Here is an 18,550-nt window from a genome sequence, read left to right as displayed (position 1 = left end):
TGTTCAACCCACGTGGGGTGTCCTTTGTGAGAGCAGTACCACGTGCTTATACAATTGTTTGACCCATCAGGTTAATAGTAAGACGATAGTAACCAGTTTGAGGTTTTTCTTTTGTAAATTGCTTTTCGATCAAATTTATTTTAATTATCAAAATTATTGTGGAGTTACACTCTTTGTGTAAACCATGTTGACCACGTGAAGCAAGTGGTGTAATCATCAAAGTAGCCCTCGGCTATTCTTTTCGGGAAGTTTTCACAGAAATTTAATATGAATTTAGTATACCAGTGTGTGGTAATTACATGACGGACAGGATTGCGCTACGAACGTAACTTCTTTGGGTGAAAATTGAATCGGTTGGTTGTAGTTAATTTCCTCTTGCATATGTTTCAACGTTCTTTGTGTGTTATTTTATGAATGCAGTGTTGTATGTAGTCTCCCAATCTTGGCTCCCTATTTGATGTGTTCCGTAAGATTACAAACTCACTTTTTCACAGTCCTAAATAAGGCACCAGCTTAGTTATGACTGAAGTTTAATATGCTGAAATTTCAATGATCAATGTTAAAATAAATTTCCAAACATAAATTATTTTATTTCTTTTTATTTAAATTCTCTTATATATATATATATATATATATATATATATATATATATATATATATCACCGGTTGTCGTATGACGATTAAAAGATTATAATTAATGTTAGTCTGGTTGGGAATTTGGTAAGCTAGACTGGGTACCTGGTGAACCAGTTGCTCAGTAATGCAAGGTTAACTTCGCCAGACAGCTCACAGCTTTAACCCGCTTTTATTGTCTATCAGGGCCGCTCTCTTAGCAAATTAAACCAACAACATTTCAATGTGATCAACATTCATTCAGAGCAAGTTCAGCGAAGTTGGAATCTTTCTTTTCCAGTCTCCAACTCCTTTTATGTTCAGTCACACTAGTAGTTATAGCCCCAACTGACTGACCTAAGTATTATTTGCCACACATATTTCAGGTAGTTCTATAAATTCCACTCTGCTCTATAAGTGGAATCTTATCTTTACTGTTGAACACACGGTGGGCAACAGTATTACTATTGTAAAAAGCTGAAGTATATTTGCTGGATTTTAGTTGCCTGGCAAGAATTTATTAAGTCCTATCCACATACAGCATGGGGGCCCGTTCGTTATCAGTGTGGTTTTGATCTATCTGAGATGGATAAAGGAATGCTGTTATGCTCTGTCTCTTCTTTTTGGTGAGTATGTTGTCAGGTAGTATAGGACTATGACCACTGCTGTTTGCTATTTCTTTAACTATTTTCAATTCGTTTTGGAAATCTGGTTTGGTTTTGTGGTACAGATAGTAGGCGGTGCACCTTGGAAAGGAACGCTGCATATTTGTGTGTTATGGGATGCGGGGAATGGGCTCGTATTACTACGTCAGTTGAGGTTACTTACCTGTGTATCTTAAATAAATGCTAGGTCTGAAAAGTTGATAGTCTCCTTCCAACTACATTTTAAAGCTGATTTTACTGTGGTGTGAATTCAAATGTCGAGAAAATTTATTTACTTGCCAGGTAGTACCTGTTCACAATCACAGTATGGCATCCACTTACGTAGTCCAGTATTATATTTTAGAACTTATAGGCACTTTACCTAAAATGTTTGCTCAAAATAATTCACACACATTTCAGTTGATAAGGGGCTTGGTTGGGATCCCATTGTTAACCCACCTGTCTGACTACACAGTATTAAGTCTCCATGTTCATCGTCAAATATGTGGAGTCTAGGAATCCTACATACTTGGTTCGCTAGACGAACAACTCAAAAAAAATCATATTAAAGAGTTTTATTACAAAATAAACAATTCCAAGTCTGTGCTACATAGAGTGTACAAGCGAAGTAATGAGCGTTGACTCTTCTATCCAAGTCCCTTGTCTTGAAGCTGCTATTCAATGGGCCGTGACCAGTTCGGCGCGGCGCTTATGTCCTCTTCACCTAGTAGCCGCGGCTGTAGCATTGTCTTCCTGGAGGGAGGTACGGTCAGTGTGTGATTGATTGACTTCTTCTCACAGCCATTTCTTCTCTATCGTTCGCAACTGGTGTGCCAGCGCTTGACTTTACACTGTAGTGTACAGAGCCTTTTGAAACCTGCCAGGTTAGCCGAGAGCACTAATGTGCTGCTTCCTGGACTCGGGTAGACGCGCCGGCCCCGGTTCAAATCCACCCGGCGGATTAACGACCTAGGCCAGTGTGTCGGCCAGTCTGGATGTGGTTTTTAGGCGGTTTTCCACATCCCACTAGGTGAATACCGGGCTGGTTCCCACGTCCCGCCTCAGTTCCACGACACGCAGACATTTGTAACACTTCCGCACTATTTCATGGTTTGCACTAGATGCAGACAGTTGGGGTACACTGATTCCGTTCTGCAGGGTATGGGGTGGCGGCAGGGAGGGCATCCGGCCACCCCTTTAAATTAACCTTGCCAAATCCGTTGTTACCACGCCGACCCTGCGACCATTGCGGGCCAAGGCGAAAGTGAAAGAAAGAAAGAATGAATGAATGAATACAGAGCCTTTTGAAATTGAAAATGATTTTGCTTTAAGCATGTTTCAATTAAATATTATTCTGGAACATTAAAACTTTGTATTCAAGTTATTAATATGTCTATGTTCCCACGAGAACCAGCGGAATACTCCATAAAGATTATCAAATGTGCCAAATAGCTCAGTTATCTGTCATATATAAGAGTTTAGTGCAACAGAACTATAAAGCAACACAACAAATTTGGTTCAATCTCGAGTGCTTAAAAGTAAACATACCGTCGAAATACGCTATGGTAAAGATTGGGTTGGGTTGGGTTCATTGGGGAAGGAGACCAGACAGCGAGGTCATCGGTCTCATCAGATTAGAGAAGGATGGGGAAGGAAGTCGGCCGTGCCCTTTCAAAGGAACCATCCCGTCATTTGCCTGAAGCGATTTAGGGAAATCACGGGAAACCTAAATCAGGATGGCCGGACGCGGGATTGAACCGTCGTCCTCCCGAATGCGAGTCCAGTGTCCGCTATGGTAAAGTCAAGAAGTACCACATGAGTTGACAAGAAAGCTGTCCTTGTTGCCGAGGGGACGTGAGTGAATAAAGAAATAAAACGGGGTACTTGGTGTGTGATAATGTGAGTTAACATTTGAAAGTTGTTCACTTGGTATTTACGTCACTGCTACATCCCTATGAACTAGAAGTATTTGATAAACCAGTTCGAGAAAAATTGACTGCCAAAACAAACCTGATGTACCGCTGCTACAAAGCTAAAATCTCAACTGAAACGAGACCCAACAATCACTGAACGCCAACAATTTGGAGAACGTGTCATTAACATATGAAATCTAAATTTGTATTCTCAGGGATTCAAAATTTTTGGTAAGGGAATTAAATATGCTCTGGAATGCAATATTTCCGAAAAACAGCTTGACATACTGAAAGTGAATCTTGATTGTTCTTTGTCAGACGATGTGTCTACGAAACATCTGATAGATCATGAAGTAAAAACTGTGAATACAGGTACGTTCAACACTAGTTATAGGGAGCAAAGAGCGTTGTCTACATTAAAAAAATTATCTTCTCAAGATGTGATTGCCACCAAGGGTGACAACAGGGTCTAGTGTTACTTAGTAAGCCATAATATTGGAAAAGTATTGACATTCCTCAATCCTGTAGAGTTCTCTGTGTTACCTAAGGATTTCACAACGAAATATGATATGGAAGTGAAGAACTTTCTTAAAACATGCAAATCCATATTCACCGAAAGCGATTCCAAATACCTGACAAACATGATTCCAGTAGAACCTAGGTTACATGGGTTGCCAATGCTGCACAAAGAAGGTGTTCCAAAAATAGCTGTTTATTCTTCAGTTTCTTCATCTTCAGTTTCTTAACCTTACGATAAATTAGCAAAAGAGTTACATTCGCTTATTAAAACGAAAACCAAATTTCAACCGAAGCAGGAATACCTACTTCACTTGCATTAGGGAAAAACTAAAAGATGTACTCATTCCATCTAGTGCAAAACTAGTCGCATTTGATGTTAGCAGCCTGTGTCCTATTATTCCTGTTAAAGAGGCAATGGGAATTTTAACAGAATGGTTACTTACAACCAGAACAAATCCGGTGAAGACAGAAAATATAAGGACGGCAACTGAAACATACGTAAAACAAAATTATTTTCAATTTAAATGGGCTCTGTGCAGTCAATCAGATGGGTTAGCAATAGGATTCCCATATTTGAATTCATACCGCCTTAAAATCAATGTTACGGTGGAGTTCGCAGGAGACTATCAAATTATCAAGCCTCACCACTGAAGTCGGTAAGTAATAGGACCTATTTAAGACATACAAGATAGTAACCTCAACCGACACAGTAATACCAGCCAGTTCCCAGCATCCCATAACGCACGAATATACAGTCTTCCACTCCAAGGTGCACCACACACTGTCTGTACCACAAAACCAAACCAGATTTCGGAAACGAACTGAAAATAATTAAAGAAATAGCATACAGCCGGGTTTATAGTCCTACACTATCTGACAACATACTCAGCAAAAAGAAGTGACAGAGGATAACAGCATTCCTTTATCCACTTCAGATAGCATAAAACCACACTGATAACAAATGCCGCCCCCCCCCCCCCCAAGCTATATGTGGATAGGACTTCATAGGTGCTTCCCAGAAAACTGAAGCCCAGGAAATATACTCCAGTTTTTTACGCTGGTAATACTGTTGACGCCCGCATCTCGTGGTCGTGCGGTAGCGTTCTCGCTTCCCACGCCCGGGTTCCCGGGTTCGATTCCCGGCGGGGTCAGGGATTTTCTCTGCCTCGTGATGGCTGGGTGTTGTGTGCTGTACTTAGGTTACTTAGGTTTAAGTAGTTCTAAGTTCTAGGGGACTGATGACCATAGATGTTAAGTCCCATAGTGCTCAGAGCCAATACTGTTGGCCACCGTCTGGTTGAACAGTGAAGGTAAGGTTCCACATTTATAACAGAGTGGAATTTATACAATTTCCTGAAATATCTGTGGCACATTATAGTTAGGTCAATCAGGTGGGGCTATAACTACTAGAGTGACTGAACGTGAAAGGAGCTGGAGACAGAAATAGAAAGATTCCACCTTTGCTGAACATGCTCTAAATGAATGTCATTCATATTATATGAAATGTGGTGTTCTCGATAACGGAACTAAAGGCACAAAACTAACATTACTTGAAATTTTGGCCATTAATAAACACCATTCAAAGAATCCTGACTGGTCCTTCACTACTCACCTTTATTAAAGTAGCAGCAGCCATTAGATAATAAGCTTGTTATAACTGTTCCACACCCATATTCCATAGACCTCTTTCCTCTCCTTACTCTTTTTTTTGGTTTGTTCGTCACATTCACCAGTTGTCCATGTGACATAGCAACCTGTGCCACGAATCACTTGTAGAACATTTTTATAATGTATTTTCGTGTAGCCTTAATATTTGAATATATTGTAATACAAGGTTTATTTGTTCAGAGTCTCTGTAGGTATTACATTATGCTTGTGTTTTGTATCGATATAGTCATCTTTGTGTAGCTATGGACTTGTGGGAATATCTGTTTAGGATTAAGTTATCTGGCGATGGCCTAAGAAGCCGAAAGCCGTTTCATAACGAACTATTAAATGAATATTATTTGGAACGTTAATACTTTGTACTAAAGTTATTAATTTTCGATTTAGTAGTGGATGGAAGTGTGGTGGGTAAAAGTTGTTGGAGTTCTAAGTCTGACTGCATTGAGTGGTTTTAAATGGATGAAGGTGGCAGTAGTTACGCAGAGTTGAAAAGGCTTGCGCGCACAGGATATTCTAAAGTGAAGAGCTGCATTAAACTAGTTTTCGGTCTTTAGATCACAACAACAACATACTACTGATCATTACGGTTTTTCTAACACAGTGAGACGGCCTGTTATCGACTGCAGTAAGTCTGGTTGTTGGCTCGCGATGTATCGCTCACCTCGAGGAGGCGAGCGTACAGCGCCTGAGCTTAAAGGAGGAAAGCGCCGACCGGTGTAGGCAGTGGTGGACCGGGAAAGCGAATGTGGTGGTTTGTCACCCAGCGGATTGTAGTCCTCCGCTGAAGCTGAGTTTACGGCACCCACGAGGTGGTCTGGTGCCGGAGTATAGCTTAAAACTTGCAGTAGACAGCAGTGGAGGCCGGGCAGTGTTTTGACATGTTATTAAGTCGTCGTGATAGGCTTATATGGAGAGACGGCGCTCGGCATGCAGAAAGTTCCACGTTGCAGCGGGTCCAGTTGGCCATTGCACCGGTACTGGGCAGTGGCATTTATTTTTTGGCTCGCTAAAGTGGAAGATGTTCATTGCTAAGCGTCTTTGGTTGGGGTCACACTGGGAAGGCGTTGTGCGCTGAAGCAAAGTCATGCAGTATGGTTAAACAGAATTCAACTTTGCTTATGACATGGATGAGCGTCTGCAAGTCTGTAAAACTTTGTTCTTTGCCCTTGCTTTAACTGTTCATCGTATTTTGCCCTGGTTCTAACAGCATTGAGCGTTATTCGCTTTATGCGACTTCGGTTTGTCAGTGTGCTGGTTGCTTTTTTTTTAAAAAAAGAAAAGAGTTTTACTTTCATGTGTGTGTTGAAGTTTCTACATCTACATCTACATCTACATCTATACTCCGCGAGCCACCTTACGGTGTGTGGCGGAGGGTACTTATTGTACCACTATCTGATCCTCCCTTCCCTGTTCCATTCACGAATTGTGCGTGGGAAGAACGACTGCTTGTAAGTCTCCGTATTTGCTCTAATTTCTCGGATCTTTTCGTTGTGATCATTACGCGAGATATATGTGGGCGGTAGTAATATGTTGCCCATCTCTTCCCGGAATGTGCTCTCTCGTAATTTCGATAATAAACCTCTCCGTATTGCGTAACGCCTTTCTTGAAGTGTCCGCCACTGGAGCTTGTTCAGCATCTCCGTAACGCTCTCGCGCTGACTAAATGTCCCCATGACGAATCGCGCTGCTTTTCGCTGGATCATGTCTATCTCTTCTATTAATCCAACCTGGTAAGGGTCCCATACTGATGAGCAATACTCAAGAATCGGACGAACAAGCGTTTTGTAAGCTACTTCTTTCGTCGATGAGTCACATTTTCTTAGGATTCTTCCTATGAATCTCAACCTGGCGCCTGCTTTTCCCACTATTTGTTTTATGTGATCATTCCACTTCAGATCGCTCCGGATAGTAACTCCTAAGTATTTTACGGTCGTTACCGCTTCCAATGATTTACCACCTATGGCATAATCGTACTGGAATGGATTTCTGCCCCTATGTATGCGCATTATATTACATTTATCTACGTTTAGGGAAAGCTGCCAGCTGTCGCACCATTCATTAATCCTCTGCAGGTCTTCCTGGAGTACGTACGAGTCTTCTGATGTTGCTACTTTCTTGTAGACAACCGTGTCATCTGCAAATAGCCTCACGGAGCTACCGATGTTGTCAACTAAGTCATTTATGTATATTGTAAACAATAAAGGTCCTATCACGCTTCCTTGCGGTACTCCCGAAATTACCTCTACATCTGCAGATTTTGAACCGTTAAGAATGACATGTTGTGTTCTTTCTTCTAGGAAATCCTGAATCCAATCACAAACCTGGTCCGATATTCCGTAAGCTCGTATTTTTTTCACTAAACGTAAGTGCGGAACCGTATCAAATGCCTTCCTGAAGTCCAGGAATACGGCATCAATCTGCTCGCCAGTGTCTACGGCACTGTGAATTTCTTGGGCAAATAGGGCGAGCTGAGTTTCACATGATCTCTGTTTGCGGAATCCATGTTGGTTATGATGAAGGAGATTTGTATTATCTAAGAACGTCATAATACGAGAACATAAAACATGTTCCATTATTCTACAACAGATTGACGTAAGCGAAATAGGCCTATAATTATTCGCATCTGATTTATGACCCTTCTTGAAAATGGGAACGACCTGCGCTTTCTTCCAGTCGCTAGGTACTTTACGTTCTTCCAGAGATCTACGATAAATTGCTGATAGAAAGGGGGCAAGTTCTTTAGCATAATCACTGTAGAATCTTACGGGTATCTCGTCTGGTCCGGATGCTTTTCCGCTACTAAGTGATAGCAGTTGTTTTTCAATTCCGGTATCGTTTATTTCAATATTTTCCATTTTGGCGTCCGTGCGACGGCTGAAGTCAGGGACCGTGTTACGATTTTCCGCAGTGAAACAGTTTCGGAACACTGAATTCAGTATTTCTGCCTTTCTTCGGTCGTCCTCTGTTTCGGTGCCATCGTGGTCAACGAGTGACTGAATAGGGGATTTAGATCCGCTTTTAAAGCTTTTGTGTGATCCGGTCCAGATTGTATACCAGTCAGGTTCCTCTCAGAGTATGTTGATAAAATATCTCCATATTTAACAATTATATACAACCACTCGCTCACAGAAAGATCCGCACCTAAAGACTGGAAAATTGCTCAAGTCACACCAAAATCCAAAAAGGGACGCAGGAGTAATCCGCTCAATTACAGGCCTATATCACTAACGTCATTTTGCAGTAGGGTTTCGGAACATATACAGTATTCGAACATTATGAAGTACCTCGGAGAAAATGATTTATTGACACATAGTCAGCACGGTTTCAGAAAATATCGTTCTTGTGAAACACAACTAGCTCTTTATACTCATGAAGTAATAAGTGGTATCGACAAGGCATGTCAAAGTGATTCCATATTTTTAGATTTCCAGAAGGCTTTCGACACGTTCCTCACACGCGTCTTCTAATCAAACTGCGTGCCTACGGAGTATCGCGTCAGTTGTGCGACTGGATTCGTGATTTCCTGTCAGAAAGGTCACAGTTCGTAGTAATAGACGGAAAGTCGTCGAGTAAAACAGAAGTAATATCCGGCGTTCCCCAAGGAAGTGTTATAGGCCCTCTATTGTTCCTGATCTATATTGACGACTTAGGAGAGAATCTGAGTAGCCGTCTTAGATTGTTTGCAGATGATGCTGTCATTTACCGTCTTGTAAAGTCATCAGATGACCAAAACGAATTACAAAATAATTTAGATAAGATATCTGTATGGCGCGAAAAGTGGCAGTTAACCCTGAATAAGGGATAGTGTGAAGTTATTCACATGAGTACTAAAAGAAATCAGCTAAATTTCGATTACGCGATAAGTCACACAAGTCTGAAGGCTGTAAATTCAGATAAATACTTAGGGATCACAATTACAAAATACCTAAATTGGAACAATCACATATTGTGGGTAGAGCAAACCAAAGACTGCGATTCATTGGCAACAGGTTTACTAAAGAGACTGCTTACACCACGCTTGCCCGCCATATTCTGGAGTATTGCTGTGTGATGTGGGATCCTTATCAGGTGGGACTGACGGATGACATCGAAAAAGTACAAAGAAGGGCAGCTCGTTTTGTATTATCGCGAAATAGGGGAGATAGTGCCGCAGACATGATACGTGAATTGGAGTGGCATTCATTAAAACAAAGGCGTTTTTAGTTGCGACGGGATCTTCTCATGAAATTTCAATCACCAGTTCTCTCCTCCGATTGCGAAAACATTCTGTTGGCAACCACCTACATAGCGAGAAATGATCATCACGATAAAATAAGAGAAATCAGGGCTCGCACAGAAAAAATTAAGTGCTCGTTTTTCCCGCGTGCCGTTCGAGTGTGGAACGGTAGAGAGACAGCTTGAAGGTGGTTCATTGAACCCTCTGCGAGGCACTTTATTGTGAATAGCAGAGTAATCACGTAGATGTAGATGTAGATTTGTTAGTAGACGCCTGTTGCTAGAGAGTAATGTCTTTTTCAAGTAAAGTAACTGCTGAGTAATTTTGCGGTAACATTAACTGACGACATGTATATTTTATTTAAAGCTAGCTTTTAAGGTTTGTTTATGTATGAAAATATTTTATTGATTATCTACTCTTACTGCCACTGTGTTGTACAGTTCAGAGATCGGAGAGGCTTGTGGACAAGTGAAATCATTAAGTTAGTTGTTACATATGTGCTCGTTTGTTGCTACAAGTGTGCTCATTTCTCGATGGCATAATATGCAGCCTGAGTGCGTGTTGTGCCCGTTTGTAACAGCCTTTATAATTAACAAAGTTTTTTTTTGATTACAGCTATTTATTTGATGTAAAAGAGTGTAAGAAAGTTTTCGTATGTCCATCCTTCTGAACGAAGGTCTGAGGCATCTCTACTGCTCACTCATGTAATACATTTAACGCCTCCAGCCGTCCCTTCAATGTTATTTATTATATAACTACTAGTTTCGGTGATCCAATACACCATTTTGAGGCCTTAACTGACGCGGGGAGGGGGGGGGGGGCGTTAACTGCAATCCTATACACAAGTCCATCAGTGGCCTTCATCACTGAACTTGTTTCCGTAGACTGCAATACCGATGTTGTTGATGGGTGTAGGTACCACATCGTTGTCACAGTCTACGGAAACAAGGTTATTAATGGAATGAGATTTTCACTCTGCAGCTGAGTGTGCGCTGATATGAAACTTCCTGGCAGATTAAAACTGTGTGCTCCGACCGAGACTCGAACTCGGGACCTTTGCCTTTCGCGGGCAAGTGCTCTACCAACTGAGCTACCCAAGCACGATTCACGCCCGCCCCTCACAGCTTTACTTCTGCCAGTATCTCGTCTCCTACCTTCCAAACTTTACAGAAGCTCTCCTGCGAAACATGCAGAACTAGCACTCCAGAAAGAAAGGATATTGCGGAGACATGGCTTAGCCACAGCCTGGAGGATGTTTCCAGAATGAGATTTTCACTCTGCAGCGGAGTGTGCGCTGATATGAAACTTCCTGGCAGATTAAAACTGTGTGCGCCGACCGAGACTCGAACTCGGGACCTTTGCCTTTTGCGGGCAAGTGCTCTACCAACTGAGCTACCGAAGCACGACTCACGCCCGGCCCTCACAGCTTTACTTCTGCCAGTATCTCGTCTCCTACCTTCCAAACTTTACAGAAGCTCTCCTGCGAACCATGCAGAACTAGCACTCCTGAAAGAAAGGATATTGCGGAGACATAGCTTAGCCACAGCCTGGGGGATGTTTCCAGAATGAGATTTTCACTCTGCAGCGGAGTGTGCGCAGGAGAGCTTCTGTAAAGTTTGGAAGGTAGGAGACGAGATACTGGCAGAAGTAAGGCTGTGAGGGCCGGGCGTGAGTCGTGCTTCGGTAGCTTAGTTGGTAGTTCGGCGCTAGCGGCCGTGCGAAGCGGAGGTCCGATACTTCCGCCTGTGCGGCGTGAGCGAGTGTTTGTTTACTTGTGGACTGAGTCTGCGCGCGGGCTAGTAACAACGATCATGGCGAACAAGTACAGGAAAACTACATTACGATTCAATTTTTGCAAAGACTACGAACGACCAAAGGCCTTAGCAGTGTAACGTTTCATTCGAGAGGACGTCAAGATGCCGCCAAACGATATTGTCGGAATTCACCTGTCCATCGTTAGTCCCACGGTGTATGTTAAGATGGTAAATGACGCGGCGTGTGAGAGAATTCTACAGGCGACAAAAGCTGGTCTCCGATTTTGCCATAGTGACGGGAATGTCGGCACGGTAACTGTAGAACATGCTGGTCTGGGTGTACGGACAATACGTGTTTTTGAGCTGCCGTTTGAGCTCCCGGCTGACGAAGTTATCGAGGCTTTTAAGCCATACGGCACGGTACATGGTCACACAGCAGAACGCTGGACACAATTCGCCACGTACCCCGTTCTTAACGGAGTGCGACAGATCAATATTGATCTTCAGAAGCATGTACCGTCCTATCTGACAATTGGTGGTTGTCGGGCGGTGGTGATTTACGATGGTCAACCACGTACATGTTCTGGCTGTGGCCAGGAGGGACACCTCAGGTCGAACTGTATGCAACGGCGGATTACGCAACTGCCTTCAAATGTCCGGGAGCCGTCGCCGGCGATGACAGTACTACCGATCACCTATGCCAAAGCCCTCACTGCGTCCGCTGATGACCGAAAGGACACAGCCCCGGTGGAAGATCAAGATGGCACTCTCCGAAACCTTGTCGCAGACGTCGGGATGACAGAGCATGCTGCTCCGTCGAGCATACAACCTACGGCGACAACATCAGATGAGACCGAACTCCCACCAAGCACACCGATAGTACAAGAAGCAGTTCCAGCCTCTACGGCTGCTGTTCCATCTGGAACGCACTCTGAGACGACAACATTAGTTTCGACCGAACTCCCGCCAAGTTCAACGATAGGACTCGAAACACTTCCCGTTCCTACGGATGCTTTTCTGTCGGGCAGCCGTGATTCCCTACAATCTGAGGACACGGACGGAAGATCACGCAAACAACGTTCCCCGAAAAGGAGGAAACGGCGGCGTCGCACGACATCTCCTCGGGATGACTCCCCTTGCCCCGACGACGATGTGCCTCTGGACCAAGACGACACAACAGCCTCTACGAAACAGGATGAGGCACTGGGAACTGTTCGATCAGACCCACAGCGGTCTGTCACATTGATGGTACCGGGACATGGTGATGATTAAGAGAAATCACAGCCAGTTGGCTCTCCAGACGCAGATGCTGTGGCTATGGACACGAATATATCACAGCCTGAAAAGATGTGGTATGACGATATTGAGGAGGCGCCGGACGTCATACAGAGGCAGCCGGCACTCACGAAGACGGCCCAATAATTGCTGAAGGTGAAGGGAGAGGGGCGAGAGAACGTCTTCTAACTCAGCCCCCAGCGCCGATGCAGGGAGATGTTGTTGCGCCTCGACAGAGTGGGATTCAACGCCATGTGAACCGTATTGCGACATTAAATATCAATGACGTGCGTTCACCGGCCAAAATACACCTACTGAAGGAAACGATTTGGGCATCTGATGTGGATATTGCTTTGCTGCAGGAAGTCGACATAGCTGCACTCCCATACATCGCAGGCTACCGAGCCTATTCGTCACATGGAGATCACAATGGGAGTGGGGTGGCAGTTTACGTGCGAGATGGCTTCCCAGTGGAAAACGTGTGTTATCTTCCGTCGGCCAGGGGAATGGCTTTCACGACGTTTGGGACACGCATCATCAATCTTTATGCACCGTCGGGAAACAATCGGCGGCGGGAAAGGGCGCGATTTTATGCAGAAGACATTGCTCCACTATTCCATGGACGTTATGAATGTTTAATAGTTGGTGGAGATTTCAACTGTGTTCTCAGCCAGAAAGACCAATGGCCGCAAGCAAACATCAGCCAGGAGTTGCGAATCGTTGTCAACGATCTTGTACTTAGTGACACGTGGGAATTACGACATGGAGCTGCACCGGGATACACCTATGTGACAAGTCATTCGGCGAGCAGATTAGATCGCATTTATATCTCACGGGCTCATGCAAATGATGTCCAGGACGCGGAACGCTGGCCATTGGCATTTTCCGATCACAGCGCTTACATCTGTACGGTGCTTCTTCCCCGTAGAGAGGTGTGGAACAGTAAGGCCCCGTGGAAACTAAACATTCAACATCTACATGATCCTGAATGCCGTCAACGGATCCTTGAGACATGGACGATGTGCGAGCGAAGGGTTGGAAGGTATACGACGATGCTTGATTGGTGGCTGACTTGTGCTAAACCGGCGCTTCGCCGTACGTTCATCTCGTATAGCAGGGAGACGGCAGAATGGCGCCGCCGTACCACCGACTTTTATTTTGCAGCACTGCGCGACCTGGATGATGGTCCGCCGGGACAGGACATCTGGATCGAACGCAAAAGGATAAAAGCTAAACTAGTGGCTTTAGCTCGGAAACATCTTCAGGGAACCATGGTGCGCGCCAGATGTCACGATACGATAAGGCACGAGATTCCTTCCATGCACCACGTCGTGAATGAACGAAAGCACCGACGACGAGGTTTGGTACGGGAATTAATTACCCGCGAAGACCGAAGAGTGACGCGTCAAGCGGACATTGTCTCTGCATTCGTCGACCATTACCAACACATCTATCGGGAAGAAGCAGCCTCTGTCGATGACCTCGACCGCATAGCCACGTCCGTCTCCCGTACACTGACGGTGGAAGCCGCGGGAACCTTACTGGAAGCCATTAGCTGTGAGGAAGTACATGATGCGATCGCACAAGGTGCGTTGAATCGGTCCCCAGGCATTGATGGGCTTCCTGCTGAATTCTATCGAGAATTTCGCAACGAAATGGCACCGCGATGGACGGAAATGTACAACGAGATGTTAAATTCCGATGCGCCTATTCCACCGGGTTTTATGGAAGGCCTCCTGGTACCAGTACATAAACCGAAGCCGGGAATTACGGTCACACATTATCGCCCCATCACCCTGCTTAATGCCGACTATAAGATCTTTGCACGGTTGCTAGCGTCCCGATGTCGTATGTTAATTCGTAGCGTTCTCTCTCCAGAACAGACGACACCGGGTGGATCGGTGAATGTGCAAACAGCTACTGGCGAATGCCGTGATGTGATAGCGCTGGCGGAGGAGTGCCGGCTTAAAGCGGCGATGGTGGCGGTTGATTTTGACAGTGTTTTTGATAAGGTGCGCCACAACTATCTGTATGCTGTACTGGAACAAATGGGTTTTCCAGACCGTTTTACTGGTCTCATTAGAAGGTTTTATGGGGGCGCACAGTCCTTGGTACAGGTTAATGGGCGTATAGCAGGGCCCATTCAAATTCGACGCTCCATTCGCCAGGGCTGCCCTCTTTCGATGCTGCTGTTCGCGATAGCGTTGGAACCATTAATTGGGAGGCTAACAAATTCTCTTTCTGGGATGGAACTACGGGGCTACACCTTCAAATGTCGTGCCTATGCGGATGACCTCCTGCTGGCTAATGGTTCAAATGGCTCTGAGCACTATGGGACTCAACTGCTGTGGTCATTAGTCCCCTAGAACTTAGAACTACTTAAACCTAACTAACCTAAGGACATCACACACATCCATGCCCGAGGCAGGATTCGAACCTGCGACCGTAGCAGTCGCAGGGTGCCGGACTGCGCGCCTAGAACCGCGAGACCACCGCGGCCGGCTGACCTCCTGCTGCTCGTTCGTTCTGAGGAAGAGGTGAAGACGGTTCTTGAACTGTTGTTGGGCCACAGTGTGACGGCGGGTAGTGCTGTGAACATGAACAAATCGGCGGCAATGCCGGTTGGAAGGGGCCTTACGCCGGAAGAAGCTAGTCCGTTTCCTTATGTGCAACGATTCCGCTATCTCGGCATAGACTTTACCTCATCTGTAAAACATACTGCGGCAGTTAACTACCGACGTATTTTACAGACAACACGTACCATGGTCCGACAACATCTCCTACGGCTCCTTGATCCTTTGCAGCGAGTCGAGTATCTGAACACTTATGTGGTTTCTCGAATGGTGCATATTTCGCAGATCCTGCCCCTACCACTCACGCTCGGACGTCGACTTCAATCAGCACTAGGCTATTTTGTGATGATTGGATCGCCCCTCAAGGTGCGATACGAAACGCTCACTCTCCCTACGGACAAGGGGGGACTCGGACTTACGAATGTTCACTGCCGAGCGACGGCGCTCCTTCTAGCCACGATGTACAAGCAATGGCGTAGCGGGCGTGATTCCCTTACATCCCGCCTACTCGATCTCCTGGTTCCAGCGTCCCTCACACCTCCGGTGGCGGTGGGCAACATTACGCCACATTTTGCGCATGTTTCAACATTTATCGTGGAACTTAGTTACACCAGAGACAAGCTTCCGCGCACGAGACCGCCATGCGCGAAGGATTTTTATGTTTGGCTGCTACGACGGATAAGTCGTAATGTCATTGAACTCAAACACCCCAGGTTGCATTGGCCGAAGATTTGGAGACATGTGCACCAAAAATTCCTTCCTACCTTCGTTCGGGCACTGTGGTTCTCTGTCGCCTGTGGCAAGTTCAACACCAACCAACGGCCCCATGCAATTGGACTAGTGGACACTCCACTATGCCCGAAATGTCACCAAGTGGATGACGACCATCACCGTTTAACTTGTATCGCGGTGGAGGACGTCTGGCTCCTAGGAAGACAGATGGTGGCTTGCTACCTCCGTGTGACCCCGCAACATATTACCCCTGCTTCCTTCTTACATCCGGAGAGTGACTTCTTTCCGGCGACTAAATCACAGTCGATCATCTGGATCAAAGGTTGGACGATAGCGTACCTCTATGGGGATGCTGCCAAGTCGCGACTTGACTTTTGGTATTTCTTGCAGCAAGCCCACAATGAGGTTCATAGATGGTCACATTATCGGAAAACCTTTGCCAATTATCTTCAGGCAGTCTTCCTTGACCCCCCACGCAGTTGGGATGTGCCGGGTGCAGTCGGTGTGCACATTTGACAGCTGATAATGAACCTCACGCTTCTCTCACCACTCAATTTGTAATAAACATACTATACGATAAAATGATCTACATGTTCCTTTTAACAGAGTGATCTTTATTGAAAATAAATAAATAAATAAAAAAAAATCCCTGTTCCTTTAAATTTGTGATTTGATTTAAAATGATTTTTTTTTTTGCAGAGGATGCATTTCATTTAGGGAAAGAAAGCGGTTAAAGGCGCTACAGCCTGGAACCGCACGACCACTACGGTCAAAAAAAAAAAAAAAAAAAAAAAAAAAAAAAAAAAAAAAAAAGTTGGTAGAGCACTTGCCACTTGCCCGCGAAAGGCAAAGGTCCCGAGTTCGAGTCTCGGTCGGTGTACACAGTTTTAATCTGCCAGGAAGTTTCATAAGGTTATTAATGATGGCCACTGATGGACTCGTGCGGTTAACCCCTTCAGCGTCAGTTAAAGTCTGAAGGCCACCGAAACTGGTAGATGTATAACAAATAACATCGAAATGATGTTATTATATCGTAATAAAGTGTTATGAATTTAAAATTGTAGACTCTAAGTTATGTTCCTACGCACAGTTTGACGTAATATTTACTTCCTCTTGTGCTCGTGATAAGTTTTGGGCTGTATTTAATTTATTTGAAATTTAATCCTAATTATACCTGAATCTCAAAGAGGTACAAATCTTCATGGTCTTTTTTGTTAATGAAAGAGAGCTCAATAGCAATAATCACATAACGTTGGTGAAGAACTGTGGGTTCTAAATCCTCCATTTCATACAAGTTTTCATAATTCCATTTTTAGCTATGGATGAATAATTCTATTTTTTCTAAGATAGCCATTCCCTAGGTCTTCTCTAAAATAAGTCGTTAATCACGGCGTCATCTGTTTCGTTAACATGTTTAACTACAGCTATTTAGTTACACTTCTGAAGTTTGAAACAGTCACTGTTGACACGGCTGGTAAGCCCTAGTCCTCGTTACAGCTAGTTTCTGTGAATTCTATTACGAAGTCGGTTTCGACTTACCAGTCGTTCAATATTGTGCAATGTATTTTAAGTAGGTTCTAACGTCTGTTAAGATTTGTGCTTTTGTAGCGCGAGAAACTGAGTAGAAAATAATAAAATTGCAAATTAAAAAGTGGCAGTAAATTAGAATGATGGAAGCACAGAAACTGCAGATAATATTCTGAAACTATTCCTTCGAGTGAGCTTCCGATAACGAGTTCAATTTAATACGGTAGCAGGTAATCCTTTTTCATCACACTAACGAAACGCTTCCAATAAAACTGCTCAGGGAGAAGTTATAAAGTGATGAAAGCAAAAAGCACTCGATATTCAATTAGAACTTTATCGATAGACTAACTATCTGAATTACGGTCATCGACGTGCTGTTTCAGTTGTAGCAGGCAGTACGAACTCTATTAATTAATACTATTTTAATCAAGGTGGCCAATCATGGTCGTACAGCTTCGGAGCTCAATTAGCACGAACCGCTCACTCGCTTAATAAAAACTGTTCGTTACGCAGTCGGCAGTGTGGCGGAACTACAAAGCACATGTAAAGCGATTAACGTGCTTTCATATCGAAAACTATTTGGAGCAAGTGATCCTGGTACATCACTAGATGGCTCAAGCTTCCAAGCTGCTTCTAGTAGTAAAGCAGGTTGCGAGCTCTTTTAGGGAGCAAATACACTAACGGAATTGTAGTTTTCCTTTAATTACTGCAACCAGGTACTATCGCTTTTTATTGTTATTTATTTACAACCGGTAACCAGTTTCGATTGGGTAACTCCTCATTTCACATTGTAAGGACGTATTTTTTAACATACGTATGACGAATAGTTCGTGTTGATTCGGCACATTTTAAGCCTATAGTGACTACTTAGTACTTCTGTGTTCTCGGTTGTTCGCGCAGTACGTGGTAGATAATGATTTATCTGTATGATTGTAGGGCGGAAAACAACCGTAATCATAACTGTGAATTATTTCGTGCAGACTCGAGATACTGCCCTTCGTATTTCCGTCTCCCGTCTGAATAATTACGACAACAAGGGTATGGCTTTTAGAACGTGATACATTTGTAATAACGCATATTTCGATCATCTGAAGAGAAGAGTACTTATCCAGTAGAAACA

General features: G+C 44.2%; 1 protein-coding gene and 2 non-coding genes across 3 annotated transcripts in view; 1 reads left to right on the top strand and 2 right to left on the bottom strand.

The window, feature by feature from the left end:
* Positions 1–18,550, top strand: part of LOC126217633 (lachesin-like) — a gene marked incomplete at its 5' end in the record, with an annotated part of 728,482 nt that overhangs the window by 137,564 nt on the left and 572,368 nt on the right. The window lies entirely within an intron of this gene.
* Trnas-cga (transfer RNA serine (anticodon CGA)) lies at positions 10,596–10,669 on the bottom strand. Its single transcript has one exon. It is a non-coding gene; the product is annotated as a tRNA-Ser (tRNA).
* Positions 10,898–10,971, bottom strand: Trnal-caa (transfer RNA leucine (anticodon CAA)). Its single transcript has one exon. It is a non-coding gene; the product is annotated as a tRNA-Leu (tRNA).

Source organism: Schistocerca nitens, chromosome 1 (assembly GCF_023898315.1).
Source record: "Schistocerca nitens isolate TAMUIC-IGC-003100 chromosome 1, iqSchNite1.1, whole genome shotgun sequence".
NCBI classification, from domain to species: Eukaryota; Metazoa; Arthropoda; class Insecta; order Orthoptera; family Acrididae; genus Schistocerca; species Schistocerca nitens.
Note: the sequence above shows the minus strand (reverse complement) of the source record. Positions and strands in the feature narration are given on the sequence as shown.